This window comes from Anarhichas minor, unplaced genomic scaffold, assembly GCF_050575085.1.
Source record: "Anarhichas minor isolate MPS153535 unplaced genomic scaffold, ASM5057508v1 ptg000001l, whole genome shotgun sequence".
NCBI classification, from domain to species: domain Eukaryota; kingdom Metazoa; phylum Chordata; class Actinopteri; order Perciformes; family Anarhichadidae; genus Anarhichas; species Anarhichas minor.
In genome coordinates this window covers 2,486,624-2,504,372 of record NW_027466447.1, presented here as the reverse complement: position 1 = coordinate 2,504,372, position 17,749 = coordinate 2,486,624, and the positions used below count along the sequence as shown (strand labels likewise).

General features: G+C 41.4%; 1 protein-coding gene across 1 annotated transcript in view; it reads left to right on the top strand.

The window, feature by feature from the left end:
* Window positions 1-17,749, top strand: part of ntng1a (netrin g1a) — an 85,741-nt gene that overhangs the window by 39,556 nt on the left and 28,436 nt on the right. The window lies entirely within an intron of this gene.

Below are 17,749 nucleotides of genomic sequence, written 5' to 3'. Positions count from 1 at the left end.
GGAGAGAGTAAGTGTTGGGAGGATTTTCTAATTATCTGCTGTATGACTCTGGCATAATTGCAGTGCCTCTCTCTTTCTACATGCTTTACAGTAACTACAGCCTGCAATTTGGTCAACTGTCTCCCCTGTTCGCTCGATGCCCCCCCCCCGCCTGTGATCAATACAGTGTAATTAAAGCTGGAGAAGATTCAGGCGACTAAAGGATCTCTCTCTGGCTCTCAGCTTCTCTCTTTCGGCCTCGGCTCCCTGTCTCGCTCGGTTTCTCCTGCGCAGACATGTCTCTGAAGGGGCTCTTGGTCCCTACCTTGAATTATATACGAAGACCCAGTCCCATTCTATTCCTGTAGAACCACCTGAGGGATAAACGCCAACTACATACCCGTGAAAAACACTGCCCACCACGAACCAAAGAGTACACCGAATAGCAAGAGCTGTAGGTGGCACTACTTTTATGTCATGCCACTGTCATGTTTTTATTTGCCAAAACCTACAATAACAAACCTTTTAATAGGCCAAATGCATAACCTCCCAATCTGGCAACACACTTGTGCTATTAATTCCGAACCTGTTCCTCGCCGTCAGTGAATGAAAAGAATAATATAAGGCCCATATCTTGAACTAAATTTCTTCCCTGTTTGCGTATACAGCAAAAAAAAAGAAGAAGATAGGGAAAGTAAAGTTTGTTTCACCAATTTACCCTTGTGATTCCATTTCCAAAGCATAGATGTGGCGCGAGGCGTTATCAGGCAAGGTCAGAGACAACCTCCAGCGTTCACAGTCACTTTGACTGCAGGGTGGTACGGAGATTCACTTGAAAGGGCGAATTGGTCACTAGATGCACCAAAGCTTTTTTCTGGTGTGGATTCAGCCTCATCCTGCTCCGTGACTGTGAATCCCCACACTGACCATGTACCCCAACATCTCAGAATGTTGCCCGGGACAACTCCCAGTTTGGTTTTAATTCTCCCCCGGGTCTGCTATGGTTGAGCTCACATGCAGTATAACCTTTGCAATTTGAAACTCTTGGAAAGATCATTTGGATGTTAAACAAAGGGAGGCGTGGACTCAACTCGTTTCCTTTATATTTAGTCTCTTGCTGCGGGTTGGGAGCACGCTAAATCGTTTCAAAAGGGAACTCACAGGGGAGTACTAACACGTTTTTTTCTTCTTCCTTCTTCTTCTTTTTTTGTTTTATTAAATCATTGGCAGCGGTCCACCACACACTTTACCCCAACTCTGCATCACTTGCCAATAGGAAACAGCAGCTTTGTACCCAGCTGATGTAGGTTTAATATGTAGAGACTCAGACATTGCACAAATAATAAGGAACATATCTTTGGTTCTGCTACATCAATTTCGATACTTTTTTACTTTTAATAAGCAAAACATGGACATTTCTGTGAATCCATTTGGATGGTACATCAAGGAAAATGTTTGGATTTTTGAAATGCTTGATTTGAGATAAATTCTCAAAATGTATCAAATGATATCTGGCAAACCTATTAAAATATATTCTAAAAATGGTATGACATCCATTCATAGAAGCGTGAATGCATTCGGCAGAAGTAGAAAGCATTAGGCTATAAACTAACTTCAGCACGGTCGCATGAACGAGAGTACACGTCTAGTCGGCGTGATTACGTTTTGTAGTCTCATTTAGCCACTTGTTAGCAACCACCTCTTTTTAAGATATGTAAAAGCTTCAAAATTCTCGAGAGGGGTTTTTAGTGATATATTTTATATCGTAGAATAAATCGGTTAAATCTCTTAAGCTTGTGTTAACCACAGATCTTATTTCAGGCATTTAACTAAAACCCCAATGACTTCAGGAAGAGAGGAGCTGGAAGTGCAAAAATGCCAACTCATTTCTGGGTTTTAGGACTCATTCCTGCAACACTCTATGAGAGAATCGCACATCTGCGATGGAATGTGTCATGTGTTGTCAAAGCTAACCATCTGCTGGCTGGAGCTTCATTCATAGCGTACAGGCATGAGAATTGGTATTGATCCTCTAATCCTACCGTTGTGAAGAAAGCGAAATGTCAAAACTCTTCCTGTAAGCAACCCTACGACTCTGTCACATTAGTGGGTTGCAGTTGTGTGCAGTAACATCCAAAAGTACGATAAAGCACAGCTTTCATCAGAGGCACACGCAAATAAAACAAATGTGAGAGATTAGACAGTTGCTCTCTCCCGCAGTGCGTGGGTCATACTATTGTGCATTCTAATTGGCGTGTAGTTCAGTGCATGTGTGCTTTGGATGCAGCTGTTTCAACTACAGATCAGCAATTTGGTGAGTGATGGCTCTATCGGATGTCCCCTCAGGGAGGAACAAACAAGAAGTCAATCTGCTTTTTTTCCCCCTCTCCCTCCACAGTGCTTGGCTTGCTCTTAGGCCTGCCCGTAGTCGACAGATAATCTATTTGTGCTAATTTCATGTTTCTCCCTGCCCACTTCCCCCTTGAATAAGTCATTCCACTTGTCTACCCTCCTTAGTCTCTCTCTCGCTCTCTCTCTCTCTCTCTCTCTCTGTGCCACCAAAAGCATCTATTTACCTTCCGCTGTGCTCTGCATTTCAGCTTTGAAAAAAAGAAATCAGCAGTCTGTATTAGTCATTGTGTGGGAGAATGCCACGTTTGTGGGACGGGCCGAGCCGAGAGGTCCAGACAGCTCGGACCATCTGTTAACATGGACGCCACATGTTAGTTTAATGGGGGTTGTTAAACGACCCACAGCCTTTTGTTAGTGCAGCAGAAATGACTTAATGGAGGAATTTGAGCATCAAAGAGGCTGAAAGTCAAATGGTCAAATCTGTGTGTTTGGCATATTTGCTTTATAAAGATGATGGGAGTGGAAGTGGAGCATCCAGGCATGACTCATGGCTGCCACTCAAAGGCCAGAGATGTAGAGCGGTTGTAATCGTACGCCCAGTTCATTCCGCCCCCATTTATCAATGTGTCACGTCGCTGTTCACACAGTTTTTCCATACACTGGCTCAAGCAAAGAAGACATCGGCATTATTGGACCATGACGACCCAGACCACTGTGAGTTCCCATAAAAATCAATGGGAACTGGACTAATATTTATAATAACTATGATTTTACTGCTGTAACTGATTGATACAGATAGGGAGTTTTGTCCAATAGTCCCTAACGGTGTGTAGAGTGTCACAACATAAATAAAGGGGGTCGTGAGTAAAGTAACGAGAAGCCATAGCTGTCAGATACATTTAGGGATGAATAAAGTAAAATATTTCCCCCAGAAAAGCATATAATACCTTTACATGGAAAACTACCTAAAAACTGTACTTTCTTAAATGTACTTTGTCAATCTCCATCACTGCTTTTTAGCATACAGTGCTGTAACATAAGGTTTCTTATTGTGTTTATTTTGACAATCGATTCATACTGTGTGGTTGTAGTGATACTCCCTCTCTGTGTGATTATATAACACAGACGTATTGTAAAAATGAAATTGTTCCGTGGCCTGAGTCCATCCCTTGACCTGCGTTTGCCTCCCCCCCCCCCCCGCCCCTCCCTGCTCTTCTTCATCCACCTTCTCACTTCAAAGTGTGCACAGAAATGTGCCTTCTATTTATTTCTGCTGTGTTTAGAGTCGGTTCGGTTTTGAAGCCGTGAGCTGCCTTCCTACACTATAAGTCTACTGGGAGAGGAAGCGTAGGATGCTTTATTAACTGGTGACCTGAAGTTTGCGACTGAAATACACTGACTGCTCTAAGTGAAAAGGTTCATGGTTACATGTCAAGACTTTCTGTCTTCATTTGAAGATTGTATTCAGCTTTGACTGGAATTAATTGAAACTATTGTCCTGAATAGGTTATGACATCCGCTTGGTTGATGTCACTGAAGGGTCATGAACCTTTATTTTACTTTTTTTTTGCAGTCCATGTCAGCCTCAGACGCTACCAAACAGCCCCGGCTGCCTCTGTTTCCTTAGTCACTTTCTGACTTCTTCCATCAACGCCTACATCACCTGTCGCTCCTGACTTCTGTCCAGGGCCATTTCTCCTCCTCTCTACCTTTGATCCTCCTCCTTCGGTTCTCCTCTAGCTGGCGCCCTCCCTGATTCAGTCTGCCAGGCTGAGGAGCTCAAAAGAAACTTTTTACTCCCCCTGTTCCTATATTCTGGAAGTGCCTGCTTGATAGGACTTTGAAAAAGTGCATAGGTGTTCGGACAGCAGGGCCTTTTAAAGTTTTTGGCACCAACCTCCAGCTGCAGAGAAAAAAATCCCAACCCAATGTGATTTATTAGTTCCATTTGTCCTTGTAGAGTTTGGACCGGTCTCCAACACCTGCAGTCCCCTTATTGTCCTCACACAGCTCCTGCTTTGACTTCTCGCTTTTTTTAAATGCTTGCAATGAAAACAATAATGTTTCCAGTGATTTACCTCGTTTGAGCATTACCATTCACAATCATTTGCTCAAACATGTCACCAGCTAGAGGCAGCTGTGGTGTGTGTGATTCTGTGTGAAGCGGTATGAATATAGAAGCTGGTCCCCCTGTCCAATTAATTGGATATTCCCAGCTGCAAAAAACCTCCCCCAAGCAGTACACATGTGAACCGTGAAGGTAAAAAAGAAAAGCGTATGGGGGGAGGGCAGATTTGAAAAATGCGATAGGAGGAGGCAGAATATGAGGTGCGTGGCGTTGGCAGCAGTAGAGCGTAGTGCGCCATAACCAGAGGCCACAGCTGCCTGTGCACATTCATCTGCATATGGCTGCTGGCAAGATCGGGCCATCGTCGCCACGTCTGTGTCCTTTATGGCAATGTACAAAAATGGATGGTGTTACGAAAATATTCTGCCTGATGATGTTTTTCCTGTCAATCAAACTTTGGTACGAATTAGCTCTCATTAAGGAGAGGGGCCATATGTTTATCCATTCCAGCAGCCTGGCTCTCTGGATGATGTCAGCCTGTCGGTCCACCACTTTGGTCACTTTTGAATGGATTATCCTAAAAGTTGGTCCAGATATCAATGGAAAACGAATGCTGTTCCCTTCAGCCACAGCTGCACTTTTTTGTGCCAATTACCATCAACCATCATAGAAATAGTGAGGGTAACATGGAGTCATGTTTTGACACATTTCTTCACCTCTTCGTAAGTCCTGGGCACTACACTGCTACATCCATCACGTGTCGGCGAGCCAGGATCACATTATGTATATATAGCTCCACAGTATACGGCCACTTGCTTGTGAGACGCCATGTTGTGATCTTGGCCGGATCGTGTGACAGGCCTGGAAGTCAGTGGCCTTAGCTTAGAAGGTAATAGGCAGGGACATCTGGCATTACAGGAGCAGAGGAGGAGGTTGTTTGACACACACGGAGTCAAGGCATTTACAGGACATTTTAAATCTGTCAGGATTTTAAAAATACAATGTATCGATACTAGTCACGGACACATATACTATCGTCGATTGGGTTAGTCACCTGTATTGATATTTTTGCATAGCCCTCTTAAAAAGCATAATCTACATTAACTTTATTGTCAGATACTGTAATATAAACTGGGATAAGGCTGACAGAGACTTCCTGTATAGAAGCTGTTGGCCACTATTAGAAATCCTTAAGAACACAAGTAATGGATGACTTGTTCCACATCTATTTCCTTCCAAGAGATTTTCTAATCAAGCCGTGGTAGCTTTGCTGCTCAGCTGTAAAACCCCCACAGGGTTACATCAAAGCCTTAGGTACATCGGTTGGTCTTTTAGAATTACAGTGAGTTCATATCTGAAGAGTAACACATCATGTCATGAAAGATGTTTGGCACGTACCTGCCGAAGCAGTTGTGACACAATAATTCTGCATTCTCAACCTATTAAGATGTCATTTTCAAAGTTGTATATAGTTTTGTTGTAAGGTGCATAGTGAAAATCAAGCTTTAGAATGGAACCTAGTGTAACCCAAGGCGTGAACAGCACAGATAATGCAATCAGGCAGGTTTTAAATGGCATTTTATTTTCTTCTTCGGGAGAGTACCATGTCTCACAGAGGAGCAATTAAATCAGCCACTTCTGTTACATTTAGTTGAAAAGTGATATGTTATTTCTGCAGAATTAAGTTAGTCAAATACCCACATGGGGTTTAAATGCATTAAAGAGATAAAAGCCCCAAAAAGCACAGATTGTCAACTGAGATACGTATATATATATATATATATATATATATATATACAGTATATATCATTTAAAAACTATTATGGAAAGCATTCAGACCCTATGCAATTTAGATACAAATGTGGAACAAATGGAAAAACAAGAATCCAAAGCCGCCCTGGTCAGTTTTCTGTGAAGTAAAACAAGTTGTTCTGGGTGTTGCTGCAGTTAGGAGAAAGAATATCACTTGGTTGAATTTCGAATGTGTTTTGTTACAGCTAACAAAACTTAATTGTTATTGTTCAAGGCCATCTGTCTGTGTAGCACATTTTATTTACCCTGGGTCTCTTCAGAAGGTGAATATGAGTGTGAGTGCTACAGTGGACTTTTGAGTCCCAGAATATGTATAATCTACCTTTTTCCAAGCACAGAGCTTTCTCACTGCTGTTAAAAACCTCCTCTGTCTCCCCCCCATGCTGACTACCACTCTCACATACAAATGGCAGGATGAAAGAAGGATGGATTTGGACTGCTTAGCCTCTATTTGCTGAATTGACCCTTTCCAAAGACAATCCAGCTTAAACCTATTGTATTGTACTTTCATAAGGTCTATGATATTTCATTTTTTTGTTATATTCCTAACACAAACAGCGGAGTGCTGGCTTTCAGCCGTTTCCTGTTTGAATAAAGTTGGTGTGTTTGATAAAGGAGGGTGCCTATAGAAACCACCGTAGGCGTACAGTGTGTGTGCGGAGAGGCACGCAGGTGAAAGTAGCAGTCTTTGATTTTGAAATAGATAGAGCTGTAAAATGAAAATAAAAAAGTATACAAGTAATAATATAATAGCAGTAGTAGACTAGTTATCAAAGCTTAAATTAACAATGATTAAAAATATCACATTTTGTTTTACAAATACAGCTGGAATGTTTTCTTTTTTTCTTTTGCTAAATTAAAGATAACCAGAAGCCTTTCTTTTTTTAAACGAATACTATATAAATATATCTATATTCAACCAAAAGGTCTAGCAAACCTTTCACTCAAAGGATTTGCAATGCCAATTTTTTGAATATTTTAAATCAAGCATTTTTTCAGTTTCTCTCCATTGCCTTTGCGAGAGCATTGCTATGCTTCTGTGCACAGCGGAATACCTTGAAATGGCTTATTGTAATAAAACAAATGGGTAACCAGGCATTAAAACCACCGTGTCCAAAGGAGCCACAAAAAATGGATGTGTGAAAATGAAAAAAGTACACTTTTTTCATTTTCACTTTCTTCTCGTACCAAAAACAACTGATGTTGGTATTTCGCAGTGAAGACCGACATGACAAACAAATCCCCGCTACAGTGTAAATGGCACAGAACAGCTCAGTTGTGAGATAAAATCAAGTACACTGAGAGCTTTATGTACAAATAAAATCCAGTGACTAGCAGCAATGTCACCGACATTGAACCCCCCAGACGGTGCACAAGCCAATCCCTTACTATTTATCACAGGCTAGAGGAATCGACCGAGTCCAGAGATATGAGGAGCAAAGCTACAAGTGACATGAAGATTTTATCAGCGGAGCAGACGACAGGAGGCTCGTTGCCTCAGCAGATCCCTTTCCCGTTCTCAGGGATGAAGCAACATCCATTTTTCACTTCAGAAGGCAGAGTTTACTCTTCAACGTGATACACTTTGTTTCTCATGGAGGGCTGCATTGCTGATAATACAGACATTATATTTTGTGCATTGATTTCCCTCCCAGTGGGGTTAACACTATTAGTAGCTACACACACAACATATTGGAATGCCATGGACTAGAAGAACGCACTGCTGATGTGCCCCGCATGACAAGACAGCTCACGCTTCACTGGTACATATAGAATGTGGTGGCAGCATATACAGCCTTTCTACGACTAAAGCTTGTGTGTGTGTGCGTGTGTGTGGGCTGGCATGCGTGCATGTGAGTGCATATCCTCCAGGCAATATCCATCCCTTATTTGTTCCATAAATCCAAATCTAGCAGGAATTCAATCTAAAATCCCCACATACACACACACACACACACACACATATAAAGACGATACGGGCAGCATCTTTGATTCCCGTCATGATCCATACATTAATACCCCATAGAAACCAAATGATTAATTACTAACTGTTTACCATGACATTACATTAAAATCATGACACTCTCAAAGGGTACAATGAGCCATTTTTTCCGATCTCATTCCTCATAAAACCTTTTTATCTCCAGGTTAGGGGAGCCAATTTCCCTCTATTGTGCCAGGAAGGGGTCTCAGGCACAGGAACCAACCATATCAGAGGCATTTTTCTCTTCCTCACTGTCGACAGAGCACATTCAACATTCATGGGGTGACCCATTTCGTTAATGGAGAGGCCTTTTTCCCCGACGTGTCTTCCCCCTGTCTTTGTCGGCTACAGCTGCCCTCATAATGGGCCCTCCTGTCAGGGTTTCATGACTAATCCCCTCATTGACCTCTCCTTCACTCGCAGCCCCCACCACCACACTGATGATTTGGTAACTGGTAGAGAGGGGGAGATGTTGACAACACTTGCAAAGTCAATGCCATCTGGAAAAAAAAAGCATACCTCTACAGTGGCAATATTTCTCCAAACCGCAAATGTCGTGTTTTGGTTCACTATCATTGTTCTCATCGTGATGTTTTCATCCGCAGCAGGCAGCTGTTTTCTGTGAAAGAGTCGGAGGAGACCAAAAGCAGAGTTTAAAGGAGGTTAAACATTGGACCTAAATTCACCAGGTGGCACGAAGCGCAACTCCAGATGAATGACAATGTTGCTCATTATCTGCTGGATGTGTAAATACGCAGACCCAAAAATTGGCCCAAAGAATTCTGGTCTAAGTTTAACCGAGTGGGTACCATACACATGTACTAACCATGGCTTATTTGTCGTCACCACAATATTTCCCTAACCATATAGTTTCTACAATATCTACGAGTTAGATATTGTAGAAAGCAACAATTTAAAACATGTTGGCATTGGAAAAAAAGAAAAGTCATCAGAAAAATCTGGCTTTGGCGGAATCGTCTGATATTGACGTTATTGTTTGGCAAAAGGATTATCTGTTCTGTGCCATAAAGCAATACAGTAGAGGCCAAAATATGATGACAGAGTTCTTAGCTATGATCTTAAAATCAATGTGCTCATGAATTATCGATTTGAAAATAGCACATGTAAGACCTGAGAACTCATGTGCTAATCAACTAAAAAATTAATTCAAGGGTACCTGAAGGGCTCACCTTGACCAAGTGAAAGAAGATGAGTGGTAAAGTAATACATAATCAAAATTACCAAAAAAAAGAGTTGGCCACCCCCTCAACAGTCAGACATCCTACTGAGCTCGTCATACCAGCATGGGTGGCATTAGAAGAGAGCCTCGTCAGTGAAGAAAACACCATATGGCAGTATTTCCACACTCATAAGCTGAAACAGATATTTCTAACAGAAGGAGAAGTGTTGAAAGCGTCATCATACTGTTCCTGTTTGTTTAATCCACCTTGTGTGCACACAAACACACTAACACACACACACACACACACGTGCGGTGACATCGTGGATGTGGTAAGATCCCAAAGCTCCCCAAGCGAGATATTTGATTCTGATCTGAAGACGACAGGGAGTGATGAATAAAAACCGCTTGATAATGGGATCATTGAGTCATGAAAAGCGATTGTGAGCGAGCTCTCTTTTGGGGAGGGCCAGTGAATGCAGACGCTCATTATGTATGGCCTTCCGACGGCGCTTTCGCCTTCGAGCAGAACAGGAGCATACAAAAGAGATGCACCTGACAAAAGAGGGGAATAATAACAATCAAACAAAGAATAAGTGCTGCTCTGAATTTTCCAGACCTTTTGCTCTTTTTTTGTACGAGGTAATGTAACTTGCTGGAGCACGATCGTGGTGACCAGTGGGGATGTTGGGGGATAGCCGAGATGATAGTGATTATGATGCTAGATGATGGTGAGTCTGAGCAAAGTTCAATATCGGTTTGACTTACTCAGCGGTCTACAAATGATCTCAACCAGTGATTTTCTGTGAGTCCCTGGTGCAATATAAATGCCAGCCATCAGTAGTTAAAAAAATAGAACTTGATATGATGACAATATTAATGATTGATACTTTAACATATTAATATATTTGGGAAGATACTGAGCAAAATAATGCTTTCTGCTGCTGAAATCAGTTTAAAAAACATAATTTGTAATTTCAATTTTTCAAGATCCTGTGGAAAGGATAGACTTTTTCTGTTCTTTATGCAATTTAGTTCCTTTATTTTATGCACATATTTAGAATGTTCAATTTTCTCACTTTTCCACATTCAGTGGCTCCCCCTATTTGGCTTACTGTTATCACTGCCCCGTTTGGGAAGCCGTATTCTTCTGTACTGTTCAATAGCATTCAGAAAAATAGGTCAGTAGTTGAATTGAAAAGGCTTCCTTGAATTAAAACAATTAGAATATGTGAAAGATTTTTGTGATTCCTACATTTTTAAGATTTTTTCAGAACACATTTTTGTGTCCTTGGTTGGAGAAAAATGATGCTGTCGAAAAGCAAACCAGACTGCTGTTAAGCTTTGCTGGCTTCTGGTGCTGAACAGACAGCTCCCATAGACTGCACTATATCTTTGCATCTTTTGCTGCAGTAGTGTTTGTTTCTGTCTCTCAGATGATTTTGTTTGCAATATAGCTGGTTTATATAACTGAAGCGTTGATGCTGAGCAGAGCAATAGTCTCTAATTTTCCTCTCTTTCTCTCCCTCTCTCTCTCTGCCCAATAAAACAACTATATTCCGTTTTTACATCTTATTTTCCCAGATGTTAAACCACAAATACATCTGCCATGATAAATCAATTTCAATGACCATTTGTATTAAATTCCCATCCGTCATATTTTTCATTCATACTTAAAAGCGCCCTCCAGTATTGTACATTAATGCAAACAGGCAATTTTTAGCCGTGCTGCTTCTCTGTGATTTTGTCAGCTAAAGGGTTTACTGAATATTATATAAACTCATTTCGGCTTTGTCTGAGGACCGCCTTTAAAAACCAGTGAGTGCATCTCAAGGGGTTTATCCTTGAATAAAACTAATTTGAATAAAACATAACACCACATTTTTAACTTTCTTACTGTAATGCATTGTTGGTCTGTTTGCTTGTGTTGTGGTTTGTGGTGCTGAACGGACAGCTCCCGTAAAGTGCTCTTAGTAAGGGCCTTTTACTTTGCTACGATATTCTGTCACTTAGTTTGCAATGTTATCTAGCTGGTGCTGACATGTTGAACATCCAGTTTCTCCAATCTTTCTCTTTTTAACCCCCTTTCTCGCTCTCATAAGTCTCAATGAAATAGATGTTAAATCATAAATGCATTTCCCAATGGTCAATCTGCAACAATAAATCAGTTTCAGTGACATTTGCCTAATTTTCATTCTTCCTTCCTTGATTTACAGTCTGTACGACTAGTACATATTACATAAACCCAAACATGCAATATTTTGGTGGGTGTGGTCTTTCTGTTAATTTGGCTGCACAAAAGTTAGGGGCTTAAAAACTGCCACAAACGTTGCTCAGATGTAAACACACACAAACCAAGTTCTTCTCTTACTAGATATTCATCTCTGTTGCGCATACGTCTTCAAGCATTTCTTCTTAATCACCATGCAGCCTCTCGTTTAATTTACTGGAAGCGTTGCTCCCTCTGGTTTATCATAGGCGCTTGTTTAAAACCCAATGGTGAACACTGTTACCACCCAAGCTACTATAACCCTCGCCCAGGGTTTAAGAGGGGAAAGTGATGCTAAGAGTTAACTTCCCTGCTAGCTGGGAAGCTGCCAACATTTTGTGTAATTACACCTGCTCTTTGGGTCCGACCCTGGTTTCGGATTCTGGCCCCTGGTGGTCGCAGCCATGGGAGATGTCTGCTCCAGACATCGGGATTATGTAACAAGGAAGAAGGTTGCCCAGGTTTAATGGTCGGTGACATCAGCAAGCAGCAACAAGATAACAGTAGAGAGTTAGAACTAGAGTTGGTAAACTCTAAAACAGAAATATTTTTGTTATATTTGTTGAAATTCTCATAACATCCCAACAGCAATCAATAAATCAAATGACCGTGATAAGCCGTCCAATCATGTGATTCGGCCCAAATGTAATGATTGGATGGGCTACCTGCCTTTCTACCTGAGCGAACTAGCTTGACAGCTGTGAGTTTCTTATGTGCATTATATGTTTGTGTTCATAACGATCATTTTGGGGGAGTGGCTTTTGAGTTAGGCCCGAAGGGTGTTGGGTTGTTCGGTTGAATACTTTTAAGATTCTAGCTTACTTTTGCGAGTGTCTCAGCATTACCAGCCCTAGTTTGGAGAAGTGTTTTATATTTTATATTTTCCAAAATTCTTAATATTGAGTAAATTCAATAGTTCACTGCTCTTCCCTGAGATTGCGTGTCAGTCAGATAGTGACACCAGTATTGCACTTTTTGTATCTTTGTTTTATCTCCTACAATTTAAAACATAACATGAAACACAACAACTTAAATAAATTGGTGATGCTGGGTACAAAATGTAAACTTGTTTGTACATAAATGTTAGATTAATTTGAAAATGTGTGACTGTGGGTGAGGCAAATGTTTAATACTGCTACATTACACTCGCTCTCCCTTTCTTTCTACACTCTCTCTCACACACACACACACACAGAGGTCAAATGCAGTCTAACCTCTCGCAGTTTGCGGACTAGCTACCGACCCAAGCGGATCAATGTTACAGGATCTTTGGGGAGTTACTTCCTTTAAGGGCTCCAGTCAGTTATGTCACTTATGAAATGACAACATCTCTTAATATCTCTTCTCCACCTGGCCTCGCCTTGAATCTGTATGGCAGCACGCTCCCGGTGATGGAGATCTCTCTCTCTCTGTCTCTCTCTCTCTGTCTCTGTCTCACTTTCTCTCTCTCTCTCCTCTGCAGTGCACTTTCTGTCGCCGAGTCCGCAGCCAATAGTCTTTAGCTGAGAGCAGTATCAGTGAGGCCCAGCATGTCGATTCTATTGAACAGGCTTGGCATGTCACAGGCAGTAAAGACCTCCTGATTGACTCCTGCTTGGATAGCCTGTCCAACTGCATACATTAGTAATGCTGAGGATTCAATAGATGGATGGCCCGGACGGATTGATGCCGGCAGATGGCACATTTACCTCAACGCGGGGAACAGGAGATGTTTACATGTTTAGTTTTGCAGGATTATTTTTTAGATTTATAATGAAATATTTTGAGTAACATATAATTGAAACAAGAACCAACTCATCAGCTCGCCGAAACAATCATTAAAATATTTGAAAGTGCTGCAATTTAACCTTAGTGATCTTTCTTGCTTTTTCTTTTTCTTTTTTCTGCCATCAGTTCCAGTTGTTACAAGCAGCCTTACCAGACCAACATGTGAAGGATACAAAGGATTGAGATGTTCCCGTATGATTGCTTAATACTCAAGAGGGTCTGCCTGCCAGCGTTGTCATGGCTGTAAAAGTGTCAACTGTAACTGTGTTCAGACGGACACATTTTACTGTCTCACAATATTCACCCAAAACAGCCAATGTACCAACTGTTGATAGTGCTAAGCTATAGATACACTGAACTGTTTACTGAGTAAATTATACATGTAAATTCTTCAGCAATATCTGTAATCTTATATAAGTTGAACTGCATATGTGTTCAGTAAATAAGATATCTCTTCATGCAGTAGCTCTGTAAATGTTTTTCTCGAACCTTTAAGTGGAAAGAAAACATTGAAGAGAGGAGTAATACAGAAATTGTGCTGTGATTTTCTAACAGCCTCCGCTTTTCTCTAACTGCCCACTTTCTAGTGAGAGGAGAAGGAGGGCTGGCAAAGAAGGGTATAATTATGGGGAGTTTGGGGTCTGAGATCCATCCCGGGAGAGCTGGTGCAGATATCGCCCTCCTTCCACTTCCCACAATGCACTGCAGGCCCGGGGAGGGGGAGAGAGGTAGAGGATGCAATTAGCAGGTAACACGTTAGCAGAGAGGCTGATCTGTTTTAAGCCAATACAGAACTCAGCTGCAAGCTCCATGTCAATGGGTAAGCGCTATATCGCTAGAGGGGTGTGTGCGTGCGTGTGTGAGTGGGTGTGTTTTACCCATCTTGCGGGGACACAAATCTGTGTACACAGTCACATTGTCGGGACTCGCCTTCCATATGGGGACAGTTTGGGGAGACCAGGTGGGGGAAATATATTGTACATTCAATTTCATTTTGTGTATGTCTCACACATACAGACACACAAACACACACTCACAAACACACCTCAAGGCATTTTTAACAGCCACTCGTGTGTTTCTATTTCATTTTCATCATTCTGCCTGTTCTCTGAAACCACCCGCCCTCCCCAGCTTAAAAAAAAGTGTTTATGAACAAAGTGTTTGACCCAATTGGCTGGCGTATGAAAACACCTGGGCGTTAGATTGAAATGTAATTGCTTCACTTAGTTAACCCACTTAAGGACCATGTTGAGTTTAGTCTGCTCAATTTGTTGGGATCAGCAGCTTTGTGCGTCGGGGATGTTGTAGGCTTGGATTATGGATAATTACTATCAATTAGTGGCTGATACTCTTGGCTTTGAAGCCGCAGCGAGCGAAATGGAGCAATGCCGGGGAATGAACTCGGCTGAATGGAATCATGTAGATAATGGCTGGAGTGATTGAGAGGAATTTTTCTCTGAGAAACAGGACATTGTATCGCTCTGTTTTTGTTGCTGGCCTCATCACAAGGAAAGGCGCAATATGCCGTGTGCACCCATGGTGTCAATCAGAATCCCATTACTGCAGAGGTCATAGACACACTGCTCCAGGTAAGCTGAAGTCTCAACGGCCTCACATTTCCACCAGGATGAAGAACAATAATACATTTGAGCCCAACAATATCTTCTGTCTCCCACATTTCAAGGAGAACTTTAAACTCTTGTCAGATATGAGAATGTTTGCTACCTTCCCCCAGACAAAATGGAATCAAAACTTTTTTTTTCCCCTCTAATTTTTTTTTCTTTTGCCAGTCGAGCAATTTCAGCTCATTGCCTCATGGGTAATTTTATGAATACATATCAGGACCTTTAGCTCACAGGCGGTGGCGGGCTCTCTCAATAATGCCTCAAGCAATATCACTTTGAGAGCACCACACAAAAACAAAGATGCCTGAGCTCCATGAATATTTATTAACGGGAGATACTGGAGTTAACAGTGACAGACTAATAGGTGGATGGAGAAGAGAATGATACAAAGGCTGATGGCAAGTCAGGAGGAGACCAGCCATAAAGCTTTCAAAGTGAAGCGGGCCCAACAGGAAATGAAGACACAACACGATGTACAGGGAACCCCGGAGGAAATTTGCTATTAAAATGCTGTTAAATACACGTTTACTTGGCTCCTGCTCTGAAGCTGTAGTTGCTGGTGCAGCAGTAAGGGAGTGTCCCCCCGGTGTCCACATTCAGGAGCCACTGCTGATTGGCAGCAAAACAACACTGGTGGATATGAGACCCTAAGGGCCTCTCTGGCGGTCTCCATCATTATGCCGCCGGCGCTATCATTTCTGGATACTGATTAAAATGTTGCCGATGTTAAAAGAAGCTGAAGGTTAAACCACAAAGGGCTCCTGTGAAGTTGTTTCTCACCACATCCTCTACCCACTACTCTCTCTCTCTCTCTCTCTTTCTCTTACACACACACACACACACACACACACACACACACACACAGTAAAAATGCAGACTTTTTATAACACAGAAGGAAAGAAAGCTCTTTGAACAGGGACTCCATTCTGATCTTGGCTTGATTTTTAGCCACTAATGGACACAGACTCAACTCCAGCCACTTTTTCTCAATCAATTTCACTACAGTACGTCTCAGTGTCGACTATTACTATGAAAACTGCTGAAGATTTAGTCCTGTGTACAAGAGGATGTCACAGTGGAGCTCCTCAAAGTGGATTCCTTGAGAGACTCCAATGAAAACGAGTTTCCGCTCATATGTACTCATACTCGCGTATTTAAAAGAACTTTAACCTGCTGCCCATCTTGACCAGGACTTCCTGGCAGAAGACATAGTGTATCTCAAAGGGACTTTTCTGGTTAAATAAAGGTTTGAAAAAAATATTTGAAATACAAAGGGCTGTCCAAATTGCATTTTGTTAGGCAGAACCACTACAGTAGTGAGTGTGAGCCGTATTACTGTTCACATCCTGTAGCTACAGCCTGGAAATGACATGAGCAGCATGAGATATGAAGTGCTGATTAAAAATGTATCTGGCAGGATGAAAAAGCAGGTGTAGCCTACTTACTTTTGCATACCTTATGTTTCATAAGCTACTTCCTCCATATATGGCATGCCCCAAATCAGAGCAAATGCGCTGATTAGCATGAAAAAAAAACGATATTCCAAAAAGCACACAAAGTGCACTCATGATCATAGTGATTTTAAAGATTTTAAAGATTTTAAAGTCTCTTTTACATTTCGTCAACCTGGAACAGGATCTAAAACGCAACCAGGTGTCAGACTCTACACAACAATGACCTTAAAATCAGTAGTACTAATATCATTTTACTGTAATGGTAAGACAAAGATCTACCATATGTATTCCTGTTAAATTCTAGCAACCATAGCTGCCAGTGTTTTTACCATAAAAACATGTTTTTTTATTTGGTCTGCCTCTCAGCATTTTATCTTAAAATAAACAAAGCTACTGCTGCGTAATTTTAGGATGACTCATGCGTGGTAGAAGTCAGATTGCCAGTTTTTGTTGTGAGTTGCAGCAAGTGTTGACATTGGCACTGTATCGTCACTCATGGTGCACTTTGGGTTATCTTTGAGAATTAAGCATCTTTGTCTTGATGTTTTGGGAGCGCATCGGAACACATTTCAGCGTCAGATGTCAAGCAGTCAGAGAGTCCAGTCTGGTTCTTGTCTCAACTCTCTAGTAGTAGGACACCAGCACGATCACAGAGTAGGACAACACCTGAACATCTAGACATTTTGATCTTTTTTTCTAGAAAAGGGAACATTTAATCGTTCATGTACTGATGATTATTATTCTATTGACTAATATCTTGAAATGCATTATGACAAAACTTCATCGCAATGTTATTTTACATAACAAAAGTACTTATTTTAACCAATAACACAACTTTTTCCTAATTCTAACCACGCAGTTTCATAGCCCAAGTAAACCTAAAAACTAAGTTTATTAGTTTAAGTTTATTTTGAAAAGAGACTGTTTGCATGTAACACAGAGAAACTGACGTTAGAGGAGCACCTAGAGCATCATAGTTTGAGCCATAGGGCTGCTGACCAGGTGTCAGTATTTGATGAGTTGGTATTGAGAATGTGTACAAAAAGAGGTCTTACAATTCTCCATATTCCTCTGAGTACTTTATGCTGCATGAGGATCATAAATTAATTGAACAGATAGATATCCCCTCGATGCACATCTAGCCACAGCAGAAAATGAATTTGCTGAGTTTCTTGTTAAATGAAGGTTCTGGTGAGCAGGATGTGAGGGAGGATTTAGTGCACCTTAAGGGAGTCCCTCTTTCCATACTGAAAGTATGC